Below are 13119 nucleotides of genomic sequence, written 5' to 3' on the forward strand. Positions count from 1 at the left end.
GCTGAGAAAACATTATTTCTTAACTGCGGTGCATTTTGTTTTATGGGCAGAAAAAGAACCCTCTGCTAAAGATGAAACCTCATTTAAGCTCCAGTTGTTTTGCAGCAATCAAGGTACAGAGTGCTTTGCACACTCCCGAAGGGAACACGCCAAGCAATTGCTCAGTGTGCTTTTTAAACCTGTTGTCGCTAATGATAGAATTTTAGTTGTAATCTTTTTTTCTCCATCTTCTTTACCTCTTCCCAGTTGTCTTGGGACGGTCTGCGGACAGGTGAAGTCCATGAGTCGATGAGTGCTATGACACTTTGCAGCCACAGAACAGCAGTGTTCTGTTCTGAGTGGAGCTGCCTGCACCCAGGTGAGATATCAATGCTTCTTAATTCCTCCTTCGCCTCCTTTCTCTCCTCTCCCTCAGCGTCTGGCATAGGACACTGGCTGCGTGCCTTGATGGTGCCAGGCTTTCTGGGGAGCTGGTGGGACCAGACCAAAAAAGTGGTACAAATATATTTAATTTATTACTTTTATGGACTTCTGCTATTCTAGAGATGGAGCGATCTGAAGCTTCACATCAGCTTATCAAGGAGATTCTGAATTGATGAGGCAAGTAAAATCTCAGATCAGAATGTGGAAATAGAGCACAAAATCTGGTCTTGGAGCTGGGTGGTGACACCTGAAGGGCCGGCAGGTTGCAGCATGCTGCAGGGAAAATCTCCTGCTGCAGATAGGGATGGCTGCAGGAAGGAGGGAATTGCCCACGGTGAAGTGGGGTTTTGTGCTGAGCTGGGACAGCATGCCCAACCCCCAGAGCATCATGTAATCATAGAATGGCCTGGGTTGCAAAGGAGCACAGTGCTCATCCAGTTCCAACCCCTGCTGTGTGCAGGTCCCCAACCAGCAGCCCAGGCTGCCCAGAGCCACATCCAGCCTGGCCTTGAATGCCTCCAGGGATGGGGCATCCACAGCCTCCTTGGGCAACCTGTTCCAGTGCCTCACCACCCTCTGGGGGAAAAAATTCCTCCTAATATCCACCCTAAACCTCCCATGTCTGAGTTTAAAACCATTCCCCCTGGGCCTAACAGCATCCTTCTGTTTAGTTCTGCCAAGGTGTTTGTGTGGGCATACCTATGTGCTTGTGTGCTCTACGTAATGCAGTTGCACCTGGCCACGTTCTGGTGAAAATTTGATTTATCATTTAATTACATACCATATCTGTACTGAGAAATTATTTGCCATTAACTACAAAAAATGTTATTTTCTTCTGATACTGGTGGCTTTTCTTTCTCCTTGGCTAGACCAGTTCTGCTCTCTGTGCAAAGATGTCACCAAGATTTACTCCATGCTCCAAATAGCATCTTATCAACCCTAGCTGTAAATCCAGCGTTGAGGTCACGTTCCACCCTGGGGACTAAATCTGGCCATTCATACAATGATTGCAGCCCTGGGGGTTTCTGTTCAAGTTCTCAACTATTAATGTGTGAAACGCTTAAAAAAATGACCCTCATACCAACACTATTGCTTTCCTTTGACTGCAGGCGGTAAAGGGTAGAAGTATAAATTTCCTTACATATGGAAAAGCTGGAGGGTGTAAAAGTCAAGTCCTTCTAAAAGGCTTATTAGGATAAAAGAATTTAAAGTATCCTCTGGGCCAGAGGAAGACTAACTTAAAATCTATAGCCCAGATTCTCAGCAGCAAGGATCAATATAGATCCATTGAAGCATAGAGAATGTATTTATTTATATATATCAAGTAAACATCTGCTCCTATATTCATTTAAAATATTTAAGCTAGAAGGATACTTGGTAAGATTAGAAGTATCTTATTTCCAACAACATTCTGAGAAAAAAAAAAAAAAAAACAGGAAGAAAAAACCCAACACTTTCCCATTGATAAGTTTATGGCATCAGAAATTCACTTGTCAGAGTAAGCCATCATTTTTATTCTTCTGGTGCTCTGACCACTTGGTGCTGTGGGTAGCTCCATGATTGCTCCAAGGAAGAGGAGAGGTTACTTTTTTCCTCACATGTAAGGCCTTGTTCTTGGTTCAAAAGGCATATCTTCCTAATCATAGGAAAATTACTGGGACTCTGTTGGGACAGCATTTAAAAGAGAAGGGGAAATCTGTTTCCCAAAAACTGTGCTTCCTCATAAATTGCTGTATACACAGGGTGGTTTCTGTATCAAACAACTGTACGAGTTTCTGCTTTGAAAATGTATTAGCACTGGGATGCTGCCAGTAGCTGGATTATCTGGGTTTTTGGCATGATGCAGGCTGGCAAGTCGTACTTTGAAGCAGTGCTGTGCAAACAGCAGAGGTGCACAGAGCCCAGACAGGGATGTTTGCTCAGCACAGACACGGAGATGTTTGCTGGTGCTGAGCTGCGCCAGGTGAGCACCTCTCGGTTGGGTTTCAGCAATGCTCTGCCACCATCTGGATGAGGACAGGCGGTGGCCCTTCCGTGTCTCATTTGGAGCAAGCGGCTGTATCTGCTGACAGGACCCGTGCACTTGGCCTTGCTCTCAGCACAGCGTGGTTCCAGGGCTGCCTGGTGCACATGAGCTCGCTGGCAGCATCCTGGCAGGTCCAGCCACAGCCTCCTGCCTGCCTGGCTGCCCACCTACTCCAGGGCTGTGGCAGGAGCTCCTTCCCCTTGCTTTGTTTTCTCATCCTGTATGCGTTCTAATTGCCCTTTCTGAATTTCAAATTCATGCAGATGAGGTGGATGCCATCTTGAAGCCATGCAAACGGTAAAATGAGTGCTCAGGTAAAAGAGAAGTTTTTAACTGGAGAGGCATCTACAGGGCTGCATGTTACTCAGTGGGGCAGTGCCCACATCAGGGCAGTGAGGGGAGCAGGAGGGACCACTCTGTGGTTGTGGTCATCCAGGCAGGGCACAGCTTTGTCTCTGTTAGTCCTTTGAGTCTGACTGCGAGCAGAAGGAAGCTGAAGAGCAGCATCACAAGGGAGTTCTCTGCTTATCCATCGTGTGCAGGTCCAACAGGTGCTACTGCATTATGGATATTAAGGTTTGTAAAGGGGCAAAATGTAGATTGGTGACAGAAATCTCTTAAAGAATGGAGGTGGAGTGTTGGTGGTTTTAGTCAAGCTACAGAAGAGTTCAGATTATACTGTTCCAAATGCACAATGAACTGCTTATAGCTCAAATGAAAAAATTACGTTTTTGAAGTAAATACAGATTTTTAAAGAAGAAGCTTATTACAGCCCTAAGATCTTCATGGCATGGAACAATTTATGTGTAATTATTGCTTGTGTGGTATCACGGCTCCTTCTCTGGCCTGCTGTCCTGTCCCATTTAATACAAGGAGAGGATGCTGCAGTAAGATCTAGTTGCAATAAACCCAAAGATGATCCTTGTATTAAAACCAGTCCCCATATGGTGGCAGCCTTTTGAAAGATATGGGAAAAAAAACCTTCAATTTAATGCTTGTTTTAATACAGTCAGAAGAAAACATACATAATGTGGAATGGCTCCTCAGTAATCTGTAATTCACTTTCACAGGAACCCGTAAGAGATCGATGTGAAAGAATGCTAACAGCATTATTTCAAACCTAGGCCTTACTTCAACAGTTGACTATTTTTAGTCATTCCCAAGTGCTTAAAACAGGCACAGTCTTGGATGAATAATACAGGCCTTGCTTTGATCACCAGTGCTGGTGCATGAGGATGGGCTGCGTGGAGGCTGCCAGAAGAGCTTGCTCCTCTCCTATTCTGCTCCCATTCAGCCACCTCCAATGCCCAGCGCTCAGCAGGGCCCCTGCCAGCAGCGGAGTGATGGGCACTGTGCTCCTGCTCCCCTCTGTTGGCTGCTGCTGTGGAGGATATGTGGATCAATGCAGAGAGAGCAGCAGGCAAAACCTATTTGCCAAAGATTTAAATGGTGAATTCTAAAGCATCTCTGGGAAATGCGGGCTAATTCCTTTAGCTGCTCATTAGACTTGGCTTGTTTCTCCTTAGATTGTCTGGTTGCTGAAGAAAAGCTGGTTTCTGGGGAGCTCTGCCATCACCGCATCTTCTGGGAGCTACTACACAGCCGGCTGGCAAACACTGCTGGAATCCAGAGAGGGTTTCCACTTTCTCTGGATGGATGTGGTACAGGGAAGGTAATTTTTCTCTTCCCTTTGTGGGTGCACAGCAGTGCTGGAAGGCAGGAGGAGACCCCGACACTGTTTGTGTGCTGCAGGAAAGTGCAGCCTTTTTGGCATCCAAGTGAAAATGTTGGCTTTTGAATGCAGGTTTGGAAGTGCTGTTGTTAGATACCCTTTTGTCTTTCCTATTGCTCAGAGGAGGACTGCTGCTCTGCCCTGCAATGACCTGTTTCTGCAATATTTTCTGCCCAAGCAATAATAAAACCAGAGAGAGGGAGAAATGTAGGCAGTGATAAATGCATTTTAGCAGCACAGATGGTATCTGTGGCATCAGATCTCCTTTCTAAGGCCTCTTGTCCGTAGCTTGCCCACCAGGTGTCCCTCTAGGTGGGATCCCCACCCCTCCATGCTGGGTGCTCCCACACTGCCTCGGGCCCCAGCTGCTACTTCTGCTGAGCGTAGGGTACCCTCCATTTCCCTGGCAAGGGGCATGTTTTCCTTGTGAGCTCTCCACGCTTTGTTCATGCAAATGAAATCATTTTATTCTGACGGAGGGCTCTGAGCTGCAGCCAGCTTATTGTTTTAGAAATAAAGATATTAGTATGCAAATGACTTTGGAAGGTGTTTCTTCTCATTAGAGAATGGAGATCATTTGATAAAGGGTGCAGTGCTCTTCATCAGTAAAAAGGCTCAGCAAATTTGTCTTGTCTCAACAGCATTCTAACTACGAGACCGATCGGATAATGCAGAAAAGAAAGCACAGGAGACAAATGGTTTATGACACTCCGGTTACCTTTACTGTGCAAGGTGGGCGTGAAATTTTTTATGGTGAGACAAAAAAGATGATGGGCAATTAACTACAAACTCTTGCAGCAGGTTTATCATATGCTCGGCTCATCCATCTGTGTCTCAGTCTCCGGTGGACTCATGAGTTTCATCAAGAAAACCATTTTCAAACCAGCAGACCAAAACAGATCGTTTTCAACTCCCAGCCTCATCGAGGCTTTGCAGTAGTTTTGCCTCGTGTTTACGATTTATGGATGCAACAGGAACACAGAGCAGACAGAAGATCTCCCCATTGCAGGGTGTTGCCTTCAAACACTGCTCATTCAGGTACCGGCTCTGCAATACTTGAATAACTTTATTTGGGTTAATTCCATTCAATCCTTCGGGGTGAGATGTTAAACATGGTATGTAACTGCATTTAAATTCCAGCTTCTATCCTGTGATGAGTGGTAGAATTGGTTCAGGGAATTAGGGGAGAAAAGATGAGCTGGTTAAAGCTCCAAATCGGTGCTGAAAGCATTGGGGGCCCCTTTGAGCTCCTGCTGCAGGCTGTGACCTTCAGTGAATCGCTGGGTCAGCAGCAGTCACCTTCATTTCCTCATCTGTTTGTGCCAAAGCTGTTGATATTTATCTGTTGCCCTTCACAATATTATGCCCATGCACATCTTACTGAAGACCTTTAAGAATTAATCTTATTGCTTATATGGTAATTAGTTATGTAGTCTTGCCAGATTTAGTAAAAAATAAAAATAAAATCAAAACCAAAAACCAAACAAGAAATAGATTTTCAGACTGCAGGGTAATTATTTCTGTCCTATGAATTCTCAGGTCCCTCTCCCTTTCGATCTCTCCATCCAGCCGCTTCTTCACAAGAGATGGTGTTGGGGAGGGAATCAATACAGCCACAGCCCTGGGACTAATCCAGGGAGCTGTCATGCAGCCCTGATGTGATGTCTCTGTCTTTTCTCCCTGAAAAACATGGAGGGTGCTAAACCCACTCACATCCTGATGGCTCTAATAAGTGTTATAGAAAGTGAGGCAAAACAGAACCATGCCCAGCCCAGCCTGGTCCTTACCGGTGCAGGCAGACAAGCAGCTGTTGATTTTGGTATAAAAGTTATTTATTTCCAGCTCTCCTCTTCCGTGCCACTCTCTCTCTTGATTATATCAAGATGAATGTTGCTTGAAGGAAACAGTCCTTAATTTTTCAGGTAGATGTAAGTATCTTATTGTTTTAATGTTAAGTGTTGACATAATGCTATCCAATCCTATGCAGCTTAAGGGGGAAAAATGCTTCCTTTACCTTTCATTCCCTCGCCACTCAACGCTGCTGAAGAAAGTGAAGTGCTGAAGAAAGATATAGGCCTTGTGGTCTTTCCTGACAGTCAATAAATTGGAGTTTTGTCAGGCCAAAGAAATGCCATAAAGAGGGCAGATTAAAAGAGATTAGTTCTGCCAAGTAGCCTGAAAAGAGAATTTAGTGCTGCTGTGGCTGCGGGCAGAGCCAGCACCATGTGGTCAAGGGCAGGGAGAGCCGTGTGCTGCTCCTGTGGGGCTCCTGCTCTGCTGCAATGGCAGTGTCTGAGCTGGAGGAGAGGGAAAGGGGAGGGTGAGAGACACTTGGGCTCAGTTTCCCATCTCTGCTACAATTGCACGATGCACACCTCTGATTTCTGCTTTCCATTTGCTCTGGTTGGTGGTTGCTATTGCTGCTGAAGTCGTATAATTGAGCACAAAGGCAAAGCAGTCACTTAAAATGTTTGTAGTATCCACTCAATGCAGTGGGGCTATTGCTCAGTGATGCATGTGCCAGTGTTCGCATTGGTGAGGCTTCAAAACAAAAGGTGAAATTTGCACAAGGAACAGTCCTCAGTGCGTCCTTGGGTACCTCCAGGACCAAGGCATGGAGTGTGTAGGGAGGGAGAGGAGGTGGAGAGCTGGCCAGAAGCACTGGACTAAACTGAATTTGGTCCAAAGCATCCAGAGCTGCAGAAGACTGTTGTGGTAACACTGAATATTGAGGTACCTTAAAAAACAAAAACAAAAATAAAAACAACAACAAAAAAAACCCAACAAATTCAAATTTACCCTCTGACAGGTCTGAAAATGTAGCAAGTACAGGCATCATCCCAGAGCTTATGTTGGCTGACAGGAAGTTGCTAATCCTGGTGTTCGTGGCTCAAAGCATCCCCTGCCTTCAAACAGCAGCACAGCTGAGTGCACCATGAGAGTACACGGGTAGCACTGTCAGAGAGAATGTGGCTGGAAACAGTAATAAAGCAGGGGTGTGTATTTTGGAGAGGGAGAGCTTTTACCAAGGAAGCCAGGTAGGGACCGGGGGTTTTTACTGATGCCGTCGTGACCATGTGCCTCAGCTCCTGACCAGCAGAGTCGTGTGAGTCCTTTTCTTCAGACCAGAAGGCAAAGAGCCAGGATTGAGCCATTTCGTGGCTCGCAGGAAGACAGAATGTGTCTTTATTGCCCATGTTGTCCCACAGGACAGCAAGACACCAGAATCTGATGGCCAAGAGTGACTTATGTTAAGCACAGAAAAGAGTAATGTGTCTGCGTGTGTAAAAGGTAGAGTTAAATGTACCTATTTAATAATTTAACCTTGGTTTGTCACAGGTAAAATTACTTTTGACGCGTTTTTCCTGGGTTTTAACAGCAATTTTTAGTTTCCAGTAAAGATGCAGACATTCTGTTAGTCTGTACAATCTGTCAGAGCAAATATGACGTTCCTGTTGCCACCAAACGTTTTCTCTTAAACCCTAGAAAATCCTTTTTTATGTTATTTAACAAAAGGAGATAAGGTGAGGACACGGAGCTTAAATGCTTGGAGTTAATAAAACAGATATAAATGTCAGAATCTAAATAGAAATGTCAGTATCTAACTCATCATTTTAAAAATCCGCTGTATATTTCTAGAATTACTTTGAAATATTTTAAGATAGAAGATATAAAAGGAAGAATATTAGCATCCATGAAGATGATTCAATAACACACCTTTCCTACTGATTTTATTTTCCCGTGGAGGAACTATTCTACAGAGAATAGCTCATCTAAAAGCTTATTTTTTCTACTTGATAAAAAGGACATTGGTTTACTTCCAGAGATTGAATGTTCTGGCCCTATTTGTTTCACTTGAGAGAATTAAATGCAAAATAAGTAGGGAGAAAAGCTCAGTAATAATAAGATACATGACATATTTGTTTTATGTATATCTTGCCTGCTTACCAAAGCCTTCGAACGGTCCACTCAAATTTATCTTAATGTTAAAGTCGATGCTTTTTCATTCATAAATGATTATATGTGCAAAACCGCTGACACAAAACAAAATACAGAAGGTTAATTCCTCCCTGTGAAAGCCTGTCTGGAAATGTGAATCCTGTAATTTACTTTGCAAAATAGTAATGCAGGGGTTGTATTTTATTTGTGAAGCATGCTGCACATGGGGATTGCTGTGCAAGAGCAGTATTGTCAAGTACCACCACAGTGAAGTGACAACAGAGATCTTTCCAGTAAGTAATGGAAATGGCCACGTGCCCATTGGTGCTGGAGCTGAGGACCCAAACCTGAAGCCATAGGAACCGTTTGCGAAGGTTTTATGAGGTTGCCTTGCTCTACTTCAAAGCCTTGGTCTTTGCTTAACATGCTAAGGGAGCAGTCATCCCATTCTCGAGCAATCGAGTGAGTCTCTCAAAGTAATTAATTACTGGTTAATTGCCAGGCAGGTGACTGTCCTGTATAATAAAATTCCTGGAGATTTTTGTTGCTGTAAAAAGTCCTAAATTTTTGTCAGTGTTTGTATTAACTCTGAACTACCTAGGGTAGCTCCACAACTTATGTTGGTGTACCAATCTAAAAGAAGCTCCTAAATCTTTAAAAAGCATCGTCTGGCACTCCTTCAGTGAATGAAAGCAATGAAATGAAAATCCTGAAATTAGTTTTTTGGGAAGCTTAATTAAAATAACTGCTAATACAAAGTGCTAGGAGATAAGACCTGTACATAACAAAAACAATCAGAAGGCTGCAAGACAAGCTCCTCTTTTGAAGCAGTCGCCTCTGAAAAATTAGTCTTTCCCAAATATCCAATAGAATTTTAAACCGTTTTGCTGCGAAGGGCACCGCGTAGATTTCAGCTGGGCAAAACATTTCAATGTGATCCTGTGTTCTGCGTGTCACACGTGAGTGGCAAAAAATACGTATCTGCCAGAAAATGAATTGTGGGATTGACTGCAGCTCCAGCAGTAGGATTGCTTTTCATGAGTGAGTGACCAGGGGCGATGTCTGAGATGTCAGCAGCTGCAACATCAAGGGCATCCGGTCCAAATGGGCACACCAGTGCTGGCTTTCCTTAATCCGTTTGCACTTACCACATCCTGCACAAGCATGTGAAGCACAGGTGCTAACCATTGCTCAAAGGGGCTTGTCTTGCCACTTACCTTGTAAATTCCCATAATATACCAAAGAAGTTGTAAGACAGTAGTCAGTATTAAATAGCTCATGTGATGCTGTAGGAATTCTGACATCTCACTGCGGCAGAGCATGGCTATAACAGCACAATTTGTTGAAGCTGGCTGCTGTGTGCTGATCTCACTGTCTGCAACGTTTCAACTTGCTGGTCACTGGATTTCCCATTCGGTTGTGCCAACACTGTAAACACATTACTGAGGATTTTGGCTCTATTAGTTGTTCTGTAAAATCTCCAAAAACTTGCTTTATGTGGCAAGAACTTGGTTGTGTGGCAGAAAAAAAGTTGGCCAAACTTCTCCTGAGTTCAGGTACTGCATCCCATCTCTGGGATTGAGGCCATCATGAGCTGTGCTGAGTGCCCTGCATGAGCCTGGCCCCAGCTCTGCTGACAAAGAGTGATTCCTCCAGTGATGGAGCGTTGGCCAGATGGAGGCCCTGGGGTCTGCCTGGGGGAGGGCTGGAGCTCAGAGTGCAGAAATATTAACGCCAAGTCTGGTTATTTTTCAAATCTGAGCTTTGCTTGTAGATATACTTGGATATTTTAGAAGCTTAGATTAGCATTCAAAGAGCTGATGGAAATTCTGGGTCCAGATTTTGGTCTTGTTGCCTTTGTGAGAAATAAGAATGTTTAAGTAGAAATTGGCACTGCAAATGGGACAGATTTTATCTTGTTTAAACTGAATTTCTAGAACTGCTTTGCTCTTCTTCAGGCTGCGTGAGCTTCCAAGTTGGAGTTTTGTCTGGGGGAGTAATGCATCCTCTGGGCACTGCAGGTTGAAGAATATCATCAGCTCAGCTCTGGGCAATTTCCATGGTGAAGTCATGAATCTGCTCTGATTGAAGCCCAGTTCTGCATCACTTCCATCAGACTGGGGCTTTATAGCAGGTATCCTCATCCATGGCAGTTTGGATAGATCCAGGGTGCTTTGTGTGCATTATGCCAGCCTTTCCAGCAATTGCTGGCCACGCAGTAGCATCTTTTTGCTGAACTGATGAAGGACAGCTTGTGGCACTGGCAGCCAGATGGACTTGCTGCAGTCTCTATGCTGAAATTCTGCTGTGTTTCTTTTCTTTTTTGTTATATTTATTTACTTTTTCTCTGTTCTGTATTTGGTCTTGGAAGCGAGGTAAAGCCTTCACCAGCAAAACTAAATGGCTGAAGTAGAAAAGAAATGTTGGAATTTTGTAGCACATCACATAAAGAAGTCGTAAGTTGAGGTTTTTGCACTCCTTTGTATCTTTCCATTTCAGATTTTACTGCAAGTGTAAAAGTGAAGCAGACACCTGTGAGCTTTGCATTCTGAAGGCCTGGCTTTGGAATAGATGAGTGCATGCTTGGTTGGCTTCAGGGAACCAACAGAATAACTTGTAGGCATCTGCGAAGTTTTTGAGTTCCTTCCACAACTGTTTATGCTGATTAAGAACTTGAAGTTATTCTCTGCACTGTAATCACTTACAAATACTCTTAAATTAGCACTTACAGCACCATGTAAGAATGTTGACTCTACAGGACACTGTTTGCAAATTCAGGGCACAAGTTTCTGGGGTAAATTTTTATTTTGATGTTCCTTTCACGCTTTCAAGCTTTCAGAAGATTACAGAAATCTGGCCAGACCACAGCTAAAATGAGCAAAGCGTAGAGCCATTCCGTTTGATGTTTGTGACAAAAAGACTGGGAAGAGCAGAAATATGAAAAATCAATACTTCGAAATCTCTGTCTTTCACAATAGATTTAAGAACAACCTCCTCCCCGCATCTTCGTTTGAGCTTTTGCTGAAAGATGTTGTTTTCAGAGAGGCTATTTCCAAGAGGATCGTCCGGGAGGAGCTGGAAGAACAATGAGCAATTACACAGTTCTGCACAGAGTTGTGTTGCTCCAAAGGCCAGGGGGAAGGCAGCAGAAATACAGGCATTCCTTTCTCCCTGCAAAGGCTACTGACTCTCATTGATGAAACATAGTCAGCTTTTATTTAAATTATTACATTTGTCTGATCTTTAGGACTGTGGGCTTCACTCTGACAGCCCGTGAGATGTGGTAGCCTCTAATTTCTGTAACATTTAATTAAAAGGAATGAAGAGAGGATTTTCTTGCCCTCTGAAGTCACTGTGTATTGCATTCATCTTTTTTTTTTTTTGCAGTGACCATTAACCTTGCAAGAAGAATCAGCAAGCAGATGTTCCGTTACAATAGGAACAAATGGTAAATGATGGCATTAAAGGTAACTTTCCATTACTTTTGGTGATGTGAACCAGAACTACTTTTAAATAATGACTGGCACCAGCCAATAAAAACAGAAATCTTTACCCAAGAATGAGCAGTAATTGCTGTGATTTTGCTGAGAAATGAGACCTCCTATAAGAGAGAAACGTGGTTTTGAACATGGAGGAAAAAGCAGGAGTTCATTTCAGGGAAGTCCTAATTCTTTATGGACGTTTTCTCCCTAGCTTCCTGCAAAACAGGGTTACTACACTTGCTTATTGTCAGGGTAATTACTTCAAATGGAATTGGAGATTAAAAGCGGACATCCAGCACTGCACCCTTTACCTTCCCTGCCCCTTCCATGCAACTACAGGGCTGGGATCATTTCCTCCAGAAACACTTGGTGGAAATATCTCGGATGTACCAATGTCTGGGAAGGGAACATCGTATTTTCAGCATTTCTTCTGCGCCTCTCAGCTACCCCATGCCACCGAGGATGGAGCCAACCACCAACACTGCTGCCAAAGCAATGAATTCTTTCATCAGCTCCTAAGTGCCATCAGTGCTCACGTGTCATACGGCCTCAGCACTCCGTGTTCAGCCCTAACGTGAGTGCTTGGCTATTTGCAGTGCACCAAAATCAATAGGCTGGGAATGAGTCACGTTAACTCACGTTTTGTTTTTGCTGTGTAGAATTCTCTTTCACCAAAGGAACTTCAGCTCTGCGACAAAAAGTCGTTGCTGACGCACTTTAATTAAAATGGAGGGCTGGCTTGAAGATTGCTTCCATGTTAACACGCGGCAGTAACACGATGGAAGTGAAAAAGCACAGAGAAGTTGGGAAGAGAAGGGAGAAATAAATGCTGTCTGTACTACGAAAATTTGCCTCTACGTTAATTCTTGGAGACAAATTCAATTTGACCAGCTTCAGAATCCAAGCAGGTTACTTTGGGAAATGTCCTACCTGAGAAATTCCTTGAAGGTACAGATCCATTGGAAGTGCTCTTGTAATTACTGTTATGTTGTTGCCTCTATGCTGGAGCATGGGACTGTGTTCACATCATCATTCCTTATGCTGCAAGTTCAATAGTGTCTCCGTGTTAATTAAAGACTATTTTCAGTTATCTCAATGCTGTTTTATTTTTTTTTCTGCCAGCAGTATCTATAATAAACTAGATGTGAATCAAAAGAATTCAGAACCATGGGATGCGAAGGGAGTTGGATTGCCTTTGTAGTTTGGGGGAGAAAAGTGTATCTTGCTCTCTGCTATTAGCAGGAATTGAAAGCATTTATGCAATTTGACTACAGAAGCCATTTCCATAAACGATCAATGACCTCTTATAACTCAAACAGTATCGAAGCCAAGCAGCATCACTAGAGACTTTCAAAAAGGTCAGCAATAAGCAATTAAGATAATGTAATCCCAGCTGACCCACTAGAATCAGTACCTATGCAAGAAGATTTTGGGGAAATTTATTTGAATTGTCTCCTTTTATGACCACTCCAGTTCCACAGCAAGCTTCCTGGCTCCTTTCCAGGCTGTGTTTGCAA

The 13119-nt window shown here is 43.6% G+C and overlaps 1 long non-coding RNA gene across 1 annotated transcript; it reads left to right on the forward strand.

Moving 5' to 3' along the window:
* The first annotated feature begins 257 nt into the window (after nucleotides 1–257).
* Nucleotides 258–12662, forward strand: LOC104913207. Its single transcript, XR_004161351.1, has 3 exons — nucleotides 258–358; nucleotides 3976–5219; nucleotides 11508–12662. It is a non-coding gene; the product is annotated as an uncharacterized LOC104913207 (long non-coding RNA).
* The last annotated feature ends 457 nt before the right edge of the window (nucleotides 12663–13119 follow it).

Source organism: Meleagris gallopavo, chromosome 14 (assembly GCF_000146605.3).
Source record: "Meleagris gallopavo isolate NT-WF06-2002-E0010 breed Aviagen turkey brand Nicholas breeding stock chromosome 14, Turkey_5.1, whole genome shotgun sequence".
Taxonomy (NCBI): Eukaryota; Metazoa; Chordata; class Aves; order Galliformes; family Phasianidae; genus Meleagris; species Meleagris gallopavo.